This window comes from Canis lupus, chromosome 6 (assembly GCF_011100685.1).
Source record: "Canis lupus familiaris isolate Mischka breed German Shepherd chromosome 6, alternate assembly UU_Cfam_GSD_1.0, whole genome shotgun sequence".
Lineage (NCBI taxonomy): Eukaryota > Metazoa > Chordata > Mammalia > Carnivora > Canidae > Canis > Canis lupus.
Genome location: NC_049227.1, coordinates 75,079,665 through 75,092,435, shown reverse-complemented (window position 1 = coordinate 75,092,435; position 12,771 = coordinate 75,079,665). Strand labels below are relative to the sequence as shown.

The 12,771-nt window shown below is 39.7% G+C and overlaps 1 protein-coding gene and 1 long non-coding RNA gene across 2 annotated transcripts in view; both read right to left on the bottom strand.

Annotated features, from left to right (window-relative positions):
* Positions 1 to 12,771, bottom strand: part of NEGR1 (neuronal growth regulator 1) — an 814,177-nt gene that overhangs the window by 79,907 nt on the left and 721,499 nt on the right. The window lies entirely within an intron of this gene.
* LOC119872290 overlaps positions 56 to 12,771 on the bottom strand; it is a 43,133-nt gene continuing 30,417 nt past the window's right edge. Inside the window, exons 2-3 of the long non-coding RNA XR_005361409.1 lie at positions 1,133 to 1,252; positions 56 to 195 (exon numbers count right to left, since the gene is read on the bottom strand). This is a non-coding gene — a long non-coding RNA (uncharacterized LOC119872290). The remainder of the gene's footprint in view (positions 196 to 1,132; positions 1,253 to 12,771) is intronic.

Genomic DNA, 12,771 nt, shown 5'->3' with positions numbered 1-12,771 from the left:
CATTGTTCCTATTTTTATTATGTAAAATCATACAGTGTCCAACCTGCTTGTTACTTTGCCCCTACAACGCTCTGTACAACAGCCTTGAGACACTGGGCAGGTAAAGAGCTGCGTTTACTTAATTGGCCCAAACAGCAAGGTGATACGGAGCTGGAACGGTCTTGCCTCCTCGAACTCCACGTGGGGACAGAGACACTAAGAGGAAGACACAGAAAACACAGAATTTTCTTCACCTCTCAAGTTGTTTGAAAACGGAAAAAGAGGTGTATCTTTAAAACATCCCGTCTTTATACGACCACACCACCGTTTTAGGAAGGAATCCCCAGTTGTCATGGTGAGGGCCCAGCAGAGCAGATCAGGAATGTTCCTTGATGAAACAGTTGTACATACTAATGCTCTGTCTAATGCTGCGATGACATCTGAAGATGCACAGTCCCCTCCATCCGCCGAGGGCCTACCTTCTTCCCTCTTTTCCTTGCTGCTGTCTCCCGGGCAGGTGATTTTAGGATAATACCTGTAACTACTCAAGAGCTCTCTCCTGATGTGTACTTTGTTCTCTGAACCCTTTTAAGCTGTAGCTTCTCTGATTATTTTGGTCCCAGAGTTTCAGGCCTTTTACACATTGTTATTCTAAATTCCACGAGTCACTTACTGGCTCATAACGCAGGTCTTCCAAACCCCTTTGAGTTTGCACATGCTGTTCTACACTATTTGCCCCCATTTTTCTGATATTAGCCAAAATGACTAATATGAAAGCTGCCCAGGATGGTTCAAAATGAAAATAATGAGCTCGCTGAGGAGTAAATAATACTGATTTATGAATGACAAAGTTTTGCTCACAAACTTTACTTCTGGTGTAAGTAGTTTGCTATGATGACTACATATCCTACTATGGAGCAAAACAAGACAAAACAAAGCAAAGCAAAAACCCCAAAACAAACAAAAAATTGTTAGAAATGATGTAAAAGTTTCCTTTGGTAAGCCAATATGCTTTTCCTCGAAATGCAAAGAGTCGTATTTGCTCATTAATTTTCATTGTAATTTAACAAATTTACAGCAACCACGTTCCTATTGGAAATACACATTTTCTAAAACATGTTAATGATGTGTTAAGTAGAACAAATTAGCTTACTTGGCATTTTTTTTCCCTCAACATCCTTCTGATGTGTTTTCTCATACTGAAGAGGCTGGGAAGCTAAAAATGACATTCTCTGACTCCTTTGGAGTTAGGTTTCCAGGCGCGATTTAAAATCTGAAAATCAGATGAATATGCTCAAAACTTAAAAATCAGAACTTCTAACAGTTGACCAGGGAAGCAGTGGTGTGTGGGCCCCCCTTTTGCTCATGTGAGATTTATAGATGTGGTGGTGTCTGTCTGGAGTTCACGGTGCCGGCTACCCCTTGCTGATCTCAAGAGTCTCATTAAGGCGGGAATTTTCCAGAGAGGCCATAGTTCTATAATGGACTCCCTGAATACTTCAGCTTCCTGGTTTGGGGAACAGTAGCCCTCTGGGTGGAAAGGTATGCAGTGTTGTTCGGGGAGCCTGTCCTGAAGGCCAGCCTACAGCCTGTTACTGTAGTTCTCTCAAACAATTTTGTCAGCCTATTTCCTCTAAACAGCAGCTTGCAGCCTATGAATCTAGGGTGCTTTTTTTGTGTGACGAACTCTCACTAATTCAAGTCTGAGGTCTTGAGATGAAGGTTCAAGGCACTGAATATTTTTGAAGCTTCTCCAAAGTCACCATTCTACTCCATAATTTTCTACCCACATGGTCATTTAGTAACTCACAGAAGCAGATTCGTCAGTCGACTTTTGTCTCCGTTAACCAAATCTCCACTTCTGCTACCAAGCACTATGATCTATTTTGTATCTTCTCTTATGAACAGATTTCCCTAGACTTACACACAAACCGTTCAGGAAATCCATCTCTGAGCCCTATCTTTGAATGTGTGTTGTCTGCAATCAGAAAGATTGTATCATTCACGATTCAACAATACAGAGGTTCTTCCCCCCCACCCCCAACACACAAAGATGTTGCGGCATAATAAAAATCTGGAAACAAGTGGATCTGAACTTGGAAGCTGGCTCCACCATTTTCCTTATTATTGGTGTGGCCTTGGAATCATTATTTAACTTCTTCGAGTCTGTTCCTTGAGATTCAAATATTTCCTACAGTTCTTGGGAAGATTAGTGAGAAGTGTATGTACATAAACGCTGCCCATGTTTTTCCTGTTGGAGCATGACTTCTTCTCCATCGCATGTAGCTTTGTATATGGAAGTGTTATAGAGCAACAAGCTCTATCATACAAACCCAAGTACGGATGTATTTCCTTTGTCTGTCTTAGGCCACATAGGCAATAGGAAGCTCTTTCCTGAGATTTAAAATGTTCCAGGTAGACTGAAGGATACTCATTAAAGAGACCAAGGTGGTGCTTGCTTTGACAGCGCATATAGTCAAGAGACCTACATAGGAGCAGCGGAGTCCTGCCCAGACAGTTTCATGCTGTTTCCAGTTTTCCAATTCTTGGCTCTGGAGCATTCCGTCATTCCTGATCCATTCTCAGGCAAGGTTCCCCTGGCTCTTGTTGATATCCTTAGCTCCTAAGATATCTTTCTAATAAGTTATTTTCTATCTAGGTTCTTCATAGTTGGTTTCTGCTATTTCCTATAAAGAACACTGACTGATAGAGAATTACTTTTCTCCTCTGTGAAAGAGGAAACTAAGCTGTAGAAAGGTTGTGTTACTAACCCAAGGTCACAAAGCTAGTAAGTGGTAAAGCCATTATTTAGATCGGGCACTTCACACGGCAAAAACCCCAGTAAAAGCGGTGTTTCTGTTTAAACAGAGCTGACTCCTAAGCTCGGATTTGTCTAACTGGTCTTATTTCCCTGGAGTAAACCCAGGAAGCTTCCACTCAAGCCAATTTGAGTTACTTTAAAATAGGAAGGGGAGAAAACAAAAGCCCATACAGTTGTAAGGGAGGAGGATTTGCTACATTGCTTTCAGTTCATTACATGTTGGCACCAAAATGGGATAACTGAAATCATTGCACTTCCGAAGAGAAAAAAATAGGCCATCACCCCCAAATAAAGCAATAACCTTATGTTAATCCATGAATTAAATTGAATCCCATTATCACTTATGTACTAATCTATATTACCTACTTAAAATTTAAATGTATGACTCTGAGTTTGAATAGATTCATGCTATGTATTGTTCTCACATTATAAAATAATCCTAGGACTGCCAATGTGATGTCTATTGCAAACCCTCACACATTTCATATCTTTAAATAAAGAAGTACGATTTTCTAAAATATTCTTTTGTAGGACTGTGTTCTTTTTGTTCATATCAAAATTTTTGTGAAATCTGAGCCAAAGGTAGCTATCTCTATCAGATATTTACTTCAACTTTGAAATACAAACTTAGAACTAATATGTATTTGTTACCGACATAACTGGATAGGAAAATGCATTGTCCTTACTCAAAGACAACAGGATACAAGGTACATGGCCGATGATACTCCTTGGAAAACATCATGGAAAACACACAGTGTGACCTAGACAAGCATTGTTTCTCCAGCTTTCCATGGGTTTGCTTTATCTTCTAACACAACATCTGTACATATATAATGTCACAGATTAAACAGGCATATTCTTATTGCCACCAGTCCAGGTAATATTGCTCCTCTCAACTGTGATTGGGTTAAGAAGGGACATGTGACTCAGTTTTGGCAAGGACTGAGTCCCATCTTAACATACTGCTAAAGGATTCTGGGAAATGTTTCCTCACTGATGAAAAGAGACCCAGAAGGAAAAAAGGCTCCTTCATTTCCTTTGGACGTGGATATGTCTGCATGGAAAGCCTAGAACAGCAGCAGTCAACTTGTGATTTCAAGAGGTGTTAGTGGAACACACAGCCCATAAATGGAGGGGGGGGGGTGGACTCCTTGAGTCATTGAATTAACGAACTCTGGAGCTGCTGTCTTATTACGTGAGAGAATAATGTTTCTTTATTTTGTAGGCAAATCTGACTTGGGGTGTTCGGTTACGTGAAGCCCAAGGCGCTATAACTGATGTATGTAGCAAGCATTTCAGAGAAGATCTGAGTACAATCGCTGGTCCATCGAGAGTGTTCCAGTAGTATTTATCAAATAAATGATGAATGTAAGGAGGTTATAATGTTACCTTACAGACTTGAGGAAACATTAAGGAATCGAGATTTATTTGGGCTAAGGACGATGATAATGAGGGTGACTACAAGGAGATAATGGTTATGATGGAAGCGTCACGATGGGGGAGAAGGCACATTTTAGAACCTCTAGGGACCACATCAGAGCTTGGCCCTTTTCTTGAAGTGAAAACATGAACTCACAACCCAGTGTTTTTCCGCAGCCTTCATCCGAGTGTGAATGTCACTCAACTGTTGTGGCAAAGGCTGGCCCCTCCACACGTCTGGCCTCCAGGCACCACACTTGCAAACATTCTCCCCTTCCCATAGGGAAAATAGCATATTTCCAAGATGGAAAAATAGGACGGCCACCAAATATGTAAACTCTAAAACAAAGCAGAACACTGTGCTTATGGGTTGTTCCTTCTATCAGCTTCCAGGAGAGAAAAACTTGTCCTGTGAAGACATTTAATTGGACAAGAGGAAAATACAAACTAAAATGCAAGGAAGGATTTCAGATGAGGGAGGCTCAACACCGAAGAGCGAAGAGCGTATCACTCACGAGGAGAGAGCCGTGTCCTTGCGTAAGCAGCCCTTAGGCACAGGATAAATTCTCCTTCTAATGAGAAGTTCTAAACCATTTACAATAGTGTCAGTACCTCTTGAAAATGATCAATTAAGCCTTTATTGAAAAAAACATAAAGGCCCTTTCTCCATTCTCGTTATCAAGATCTCACAACCAAGCATTTGAGCTGGAAGCTCTCACGCTCAAGTTTCCACCACAGCGCAGGGCCTGGTCTTTCTCCAGCTCCCTGGCTCCTACTTCAGCTTTGCCCCCTCCCTTCTCCAAGCAGTCAGTAACCTCTTTCTATTTTTTCTCTATATTTATTTAAGAGTTTTTACCTTTATTGATTTCTCTCAGATTCTTTTTTTAAAATCTTTTACTTATTTATTTGAAAGAGAGAGAGTGAGCGAGTGAGAGCATAAGCTGGGGGAAGGGGCAATGGGAGAGAGAGAAGTGGACTCCCTGGCTAAGCACCGTCCCAGGGCCCTGAGATCAAGACCTGAGCCAAGGGAAGACGCTTAACTGACTGAGCCACCCACGTGCCCCGATTTCTCTCAGATTCTTGTCTCTAAGTAATTTATTACAAAAATATTGACTGGAAGTGTGCAAGATGCAAAACTGGTTTGGTAACATAAAAGGATGCATAAAATGTTGACCCCACTCTCAAGAATCTCAGAATCGAGTTTCGGAGACAGACACTGAGGCAGCTCCAGTACAAGACACACTGTGATAAATGCCGCGACACAAATCTTTAAGTAATGAAAATAGAAGTAACTGGCTCCCCACTGGAGTCTAAACGTAAACTGTCGCCCGCCTACTGCTTATCGAGCCTCTCCCTTCAATTCAGACTCACCATATTTAGGAAAGAATTCACCAGCTTTCCTCCAAAAATTGTTCTCCATTGTGATGACTATTTCTACTAGCAGTTTCACAGTTAGCCTAGTCACTCATGCTTGAAAGATGGGTATTCTTTGCATTTTCCTCAGATTCATGCTCCCCATCTAGCCATTCACCAAGTTCTGTTCATTTTTCTTTTGAAATGTCTCTTTTATCCTTCTGTTCTATGGTCATTACAACCTCCCTAGTCCAAAATTGGATCACTTTATACCTATGTTCTGGCCATTTCCTAGCAGATGTCTTTGGATCCAGTCCTTCCCTCGCCTAAATCATCCCGTGTACTTCAAAAAAACCCCACAGAATCCTAAAATCGGGAGAGGCATTGCCCTCCAATGCAAAAATCTGTACAAATTAATTTAGCATTGTAAGTGAATAGCCATCTATTACCCACATACTTACTGATGGAAACTCAATTCCCCAAAACATTTCTTATTAAATTTATAGATTATTTTGATTGATAGAAAAATGTTCTTTATATTGCTAAGTCTACACATTTCTTTGCTATGTTTCTCCCTTGAATTCCAGTTTTGCATATCTGAAATATAAGTTCCATCAACCTTTAAAGAAAGCTATTTTGTCTCTTTAAGCTCCAGCTTTTAAAAACTGGTTAAATATACAGCCCCCATAACTGAGTCTGATAAAAACTTTAGCCCTCACCATCTTGATTGTGCTCCTGTTAGCACTTTACAGTTGCTAGCACGACTGAAAATGTAGTGTCCAGAACTAAAAAGAGTACTTTGAAACTTCTCTACCCTGAATGATCATTATTAGACTCACCCCACAAATTCAGGAATCTTAAATATTCCCAGTTTTTATTGCTCCAAAGCACAGCTCCTGAGCTATACATGACAGTTATAGCCCAATTTATTTATCCTAAGTTTCTTAAAGTATCTTCTGCTTTAGCTGGACTGGGGTTCTTCCCATTCCCATTCCCATTCCCATTCCCATTCCCATTCCCATTCATTCATTCATTTGTTCACACATCCAAGCCTTTCCTTATATTTATCCTTCTGTTTGAAATTACTTATCTCCATTCTACCTATCTTAATCTCTTGGCCCTAACATCAGTTCCAGACTATCTCCTAAGAAGCACGGCCTCCAGACTATAGGTAAGGAGTCTCAACTTTGCTGTTGGCACCTGGGAGGAGATCTTACAGCTCCAGACTCTGACAGGAGTCTCTGTTTGCCCGAGGGCCTTGACCATCACCAGGCATCTAATAATGTGATGTATGACAGGGGCTTGGAGGCCAGGCCATGTCCCTTCTGACCTCTGGGGGAACAGATGACAAAACATAGCCTGACCTTTGTGAGTGGCTGGAAATCAAAAGGAAGCCACATGGGCCTTATGTGATTAAGCCCTAATAAGAACTTGATTTTTTATAAAGTTTTATAAAACTTTATAAAGTTATCATACCACGAGTGTAATAGCTTGCCGTGCGTTCTTGAGTCCCATGAATTATCAAACCCAAGGATGACTGTGGGGGTGTCTGAATTCACAGCCAGCTGGTTTGAAAAGAAAGTGGTCCTGGGGACTCACGAATACACCTTATATCTGAAATGAGGGCAGACTTGCAGGCACTGCCTCCTCACGCCGTAGCTGGCTAAACTCATCGCACAGAGCCACTTCCTTCTTGAAGCATCCTCTAAGTGCAGTCTACCTCACCCATGCCCTCTTCTCCTAAATACCTATAGTATTTATATCGAGTATCGCAAAATCCGTCGCTGGCCTGTAGCACTGCAGGTAGGTTATTAAGCAGATATTATGATTATTACCAGCTGAGGTTGGAATTTTTGTGACCGAGAAAATGTAGTGATCTCGTAGCTTCTGGGGTCAGGGAGAAGTAAAGGAAGGGGAGGGAAAAGACTACGTATGTAATGTTGTGAAAAGGTGGAAGGAAGAGGAGATGGTAGTGATTCCGGGAAGAAGACATTCAGCCGCTTCCCAAGGAATCGCTGCATTAAAGAAAGTTCCGTGGTTCTGACAATGCACACTGAGCACACGTTAGGCACTGAAGAGGTGACACCAGCTTTCCAGGAGGGATCCTTGATGAAGCTACCTGATAACTGTTACAACATGGTGTGCGTTGGGTTTGGTTTGACAGAAAATTGTGCCAGAGGCTTCAGGCCTTGGAGTCCATCTCTGCTCTAGTTTCAGCTGAGGAGTACTGTCTCCATCCTCGCTGCCTAGGACTGGAGGTTCATCTCTTCCTGATAACCTTTGCCTATTCCTCTGTCATGTAAACGACGTTAATGGTCAACGCTAATGTAGGGCTCCTGCCCAGTGGAACAGAAAGGGATGATTCCCAGTAATGTAAGAGACTCCAAAATAGAAAGAATGGTCATGAGCAGCGCATACGTAGGGCTATATGGAAACGGCGTAAGAAGCCATGGGGAAATAGGGCACTTAAAGGGCTAGGAATGGGCTCACACTGGCGTCTGTAACTAGTCTGGGGGAAGATATCCAGGGAAACAGACAGGTCCTAAGATCAGAAATGGTGATGAACTGAGTCTTGGTTTGAGTAGAACAGCAGGTGGTGGAAGAGGGGATGGGAAGAGTGAAGGACACATCAATCAGAAGTTTGATATCCTTGCCTTATAGAAATATAATCCATGTTGCTTTCCTGGTTTTATTTTTTACTTCTTTAGGAATGAATTTGTGTTAGGGGGCCAGGATTCACATTTCTTGGGGCCGGGATTATGACAGACTACATTGTGTCTTTTTTTTTTTTTTATCCCAAGATAATGCTTTTCAGAAAGAAAAAAAAAAATAACTCAAATAGGCACCTTGGAGGATCCTGAAGGACCTTAAATTGGGACAATTCTATACAAACAGAATGTTTGATTATCTGCTTGTTCTGTTCAAATAACACTACAGATCCTGGCTGAGCTAGGGAGATGTGCAGTAGACAGGAATTCGCAATTTACCTGCTAGTGTGCTATGATAACCTATCAACGGGATACATGTGTAAATCCCTACTTTATAAGCAGTATCCACATTCCACTGGACACTTTCCTGGACAGCTACACCACCTGCAACTTTGCTAACATCCAATACTGGAAAATAGATCAATCAAAATAATGCACTAGATTTTGATGTGCTTAATCTGGTCTTTGTTTGAAACACGAGCATTTACGAATTAGATAAGTAAAGAGTTGTGCATCCTGTTCCCATAATTGCTATCTGATTCCAGTATGCTAGAAAGAATGGGGAGAAGAGCTTATTAATATTGAAATTTCCAATAAGAGATGCATGTTTAATTGAAGTGACATTAGCTAGTACTTTACGTACTGGGCTGATAAGTGCTAATCAATCAACAAATGATGCTGTTATTAAGTAAAGACAAACTACTATTCCTGATTGAAAGAGGCGCATTTATTAGCAAACAACATATATCTTTATGATTTTTCTGTGTTCGAATAATTTTGTGAAATAATACTGAGTGTGTATGCGTATTATAAATGTATTTGGAACTACCCGAAGTAACCCTGTGAATTGTTTGAAATATGTATCTCGCGTTTAAACAGAAACATTTATTCTTGTTCCATAGTTTAAAAAAATTTCCAATATGCTTTTCTCAAGACAATTTGAGGACCTTTTTGAAACTGAGGGTTTTCAATCTCTTTTATGAGATCAGATGAATAAATTACTTTCAAGGTAGCTGATTCCCCAGGGTAGATTTGGTTTGTTGCTTCTCTAAATTGTGGTGGTTTAAGATCTCAGATATACTTTTTTCAATATACATTCCCTACTTCTTTAAAAAGCTGTATAGAGATGATGAGGAAAAATATGTAATTATACAATATACAGATGTAAATACATGCAGCATAGGGAAAGATGAATATATATATTATATTCATATATATATGAATATATATGATATATATATATGTATATATATCACAAACACATATGTCATATGTTCCATAGTTATATATCAAACAAAACATGTTAGGTGAAATAGGGCCTAACACTGATGTTTCTTATGATTAGAACTTTTTTCGTTTGTTAATATCTATTTTACTCAGGATAAGATATTAAATCATGTAACTTCGGTGTTTCAGTCGGGATAGGATGCTAAACAAGATGAGAAGTCATCTCATACCTTTTTCCATTACAAAACAAATGTATGCTGATTAAAATTTATGAGCTAATAGCCCCCATGGTCCCTAGCACAGTGCTCAACACTCAACATGAGTCCATTAATAATTATTGAAATGGATATTGTTTCTGTAAGTCGGGGCCTGGGCCTGTCTGATAAAATATACAAACAGAAAAACATGAACTGCTTTAACAACTGAGAGGTAGTGGTCATCGAGAACCCTCCCTTCTTTGGGGTGGTTAAGCAGTTCTCCGTCTATATGGAGATGAAGTTCATCGCATTCGAAATCATAACATTGTAAAATACGCCTTTATCTCTCTCGAACACGTCCTTCTGGGTTGGGAAGTATCCTGCAATAAGATAGTGTGATGGACTAGTTGACTTTCCAAGGTCTATTAATCTATGAAGTGAAAATTAATATCCTTTCATCAGATGAGGCTGGTATCCAATTATCAGTAGAGCAGATGTTGTGCTTTTCTGCTGGGTATAAAGAAAAGGGATGTGCATATCATGCTTCGAGAGGTGTACCAATGTAAGTAGGACAACTCTCACTGCCTTGCTGCTACTCTGAAGGTAAATTGCTTGAGTGCAGAGCAACCTCCTGCAGTCCCTCCAAATACCAAAAATGAAAAGCACAGCTATGAAATGTCCAGGCTTGGCTCTCTTCAATAGTAAATTATGGGAATGCAACTCATGCAGCTGCTATGGGTACCTGCTGCCTGCCAGATCCCCTTGCTTCTATTTCTTCTGCGCACCGGGTATAGCCAGTCATTTCCAAAAGCTAATTTGCAGTTGATTATGCAATCTGCCAAACCCAATCAATGTGCATACTCATGACCACTCATAAGATTATTTGCCTTAATCATAGGAGACCTCTAGGTCGTTACTCCACCATAGGGAATATATTCAGTGGAGATGGTTATGGGGTTGCCCACTACGCAGCTGCCTGCCAGGTCTCTTGGCTTTTATTATTTTCATCTCTCGGATGTGGCCAGTTCTATCCAAAGATGCTTCAGAGGCAAATCCATTCCCTATCAGTGAGAAACCCTCTGCTGACTACTGACTGCTGAGGCAGCAGGATAAATACAGAAACCTTGAGGATACTTCAGGATTAAGGTTTCTTTCTTTTTCTTCTTCTTGTCTTTTTAATAGTAATGTTAGTTGTTGGCAAGAGTTTAATGTCTTCCATGTAGGAAGATAGACTTCCATTGGGTATCAAAATAAAATTTAAAAAAAAGGTCTTCCAAATACCAGACCTGTTGTTGGGATTTTTTGGGATTGTGATAACTCTCCATGGCCATAAATTACTGTTTGAATTTTTAATATTAAAAAAACTTTTTTTAAAAAAGTGGACTAGATCAGTATAGTTCAACACATACCCAGGGACCGTGTCTTATAGAGCCTGAAGTACACAACCGCCTAATGCGGAGAAGGCAAAGATGCACCATGTATACTGCTCTTCTCCTTCCTCTCTCCATACATATGTATGTGATATACATGCTACTGTCTGCCAGACTGCCCTGTTTCTATTATTTTGCTCACTGGGTATAGCCCACTGGTGTGTGTGCATATAAATCAATCAGTCAATAAAATAAATAAATATAAATCTATATATACTTATTTATATGGTGTCTGTTATGTGCTGGGCATTATTATAAGCAGTCAAGATGCAACAGAAAAAAAAGAAGACAACCTTCCCACCCTCAAGGTGTTTATATTCTAGTGGGGATAGGAATATCAGTAACCTTATCACAAAATCATTTCTTCCTGAGCCCTGACACAGCCACGGCATCCTTTGCAACCTTTGCTTTAGAGAGTCACTATCTGTCTAGAAGAGTAGGCACACAGAATAAGAACTACTAGTAGTCCCTGACTTAGTATGGTCTATCAGTGATGGAGAAATAGCTTAGCTACAAAAAAAAAAAAAAAAAAAAAAATCACACCACAGTATATCAAACACCTGAATCAAAATCTTTAAGCCATAATAAATGCCAGATCAACATTTATTATGGTCCATTAACTATTTAACCTACACTTCTCAACACTGAGTCTTACTGGATTGCCAAATAATGTGATTTTTCCCCAAGTTTTTATTTAAATTTCTGTTAGTTAACATATAGTGTAATACTAACATATAGTGTAATACTTTCAGGTGCAGAATTCATTGATGCATCTCTTACATACAAGAGCTGGTGCTCATCACATGTGCCCTCCTTAATCTCCATCACCTATTTCACCAAGTCCTCCTCCCTCCCTCCAGTAACCAGCTGTTTGTGCTCTATACCCAAGAGTCTGTTTGTTTCTTCATTTGTCTCTTGTTCCCCTCCATGTTCATTTGTTGTGCTTCTTAAACTCCACATGTGAGTGAAGTCATATGGTATTTGCCTTTCTCTGATTTATTTCGCTTAGCATAATACTCTCTGTTTAATGAATTAAACTTTAATTTTAGAAATACGTTTTAAAGGGTTTATTTGCTAACAGATTATTAACAAAGGGATTTTTATGAACCAAAAAAATGGAACATAATACCAAAAAATTAGTTGTACAATTTCTTCATGGTTCCTCTTCTGTGTATAGAAACGTATTCCAAGAACATGAAATGTGGTTAAGTTTTGTTTAACTCACCACTTCATAAGTTAATATGGCTAAAACTGTGTTAAATATCTTATCGCCAATGACATCTTGATTTAAGCAAGTTTTAGCTCCACCTATCAGGCTCATGTCAAACTGAGAATGAATAAAGCCATGTATGGCCAAATTCCTGTTTTATAGGATTAACCTAAATGAGGAAATGACAATAATCACTTTCTTCATTTTATCCTTGCCTGAACTCTTCACTAGAACCCTAGTTTTACTTTTCCTAACCAGGTTTTAAAGTGAAGACTCAGTTTTGACAAAGGTAACATCTTACTTTTGGAATGGGCCAACTTCCTCACATCTGTTACACAAAGATGTCTCATCTTCTTTGCCTGTGTAAATGTTTTTGAACTTCCAAAGATCAGATGAAGTGCCACCTTATCCTCAAAGTACTCCTTCA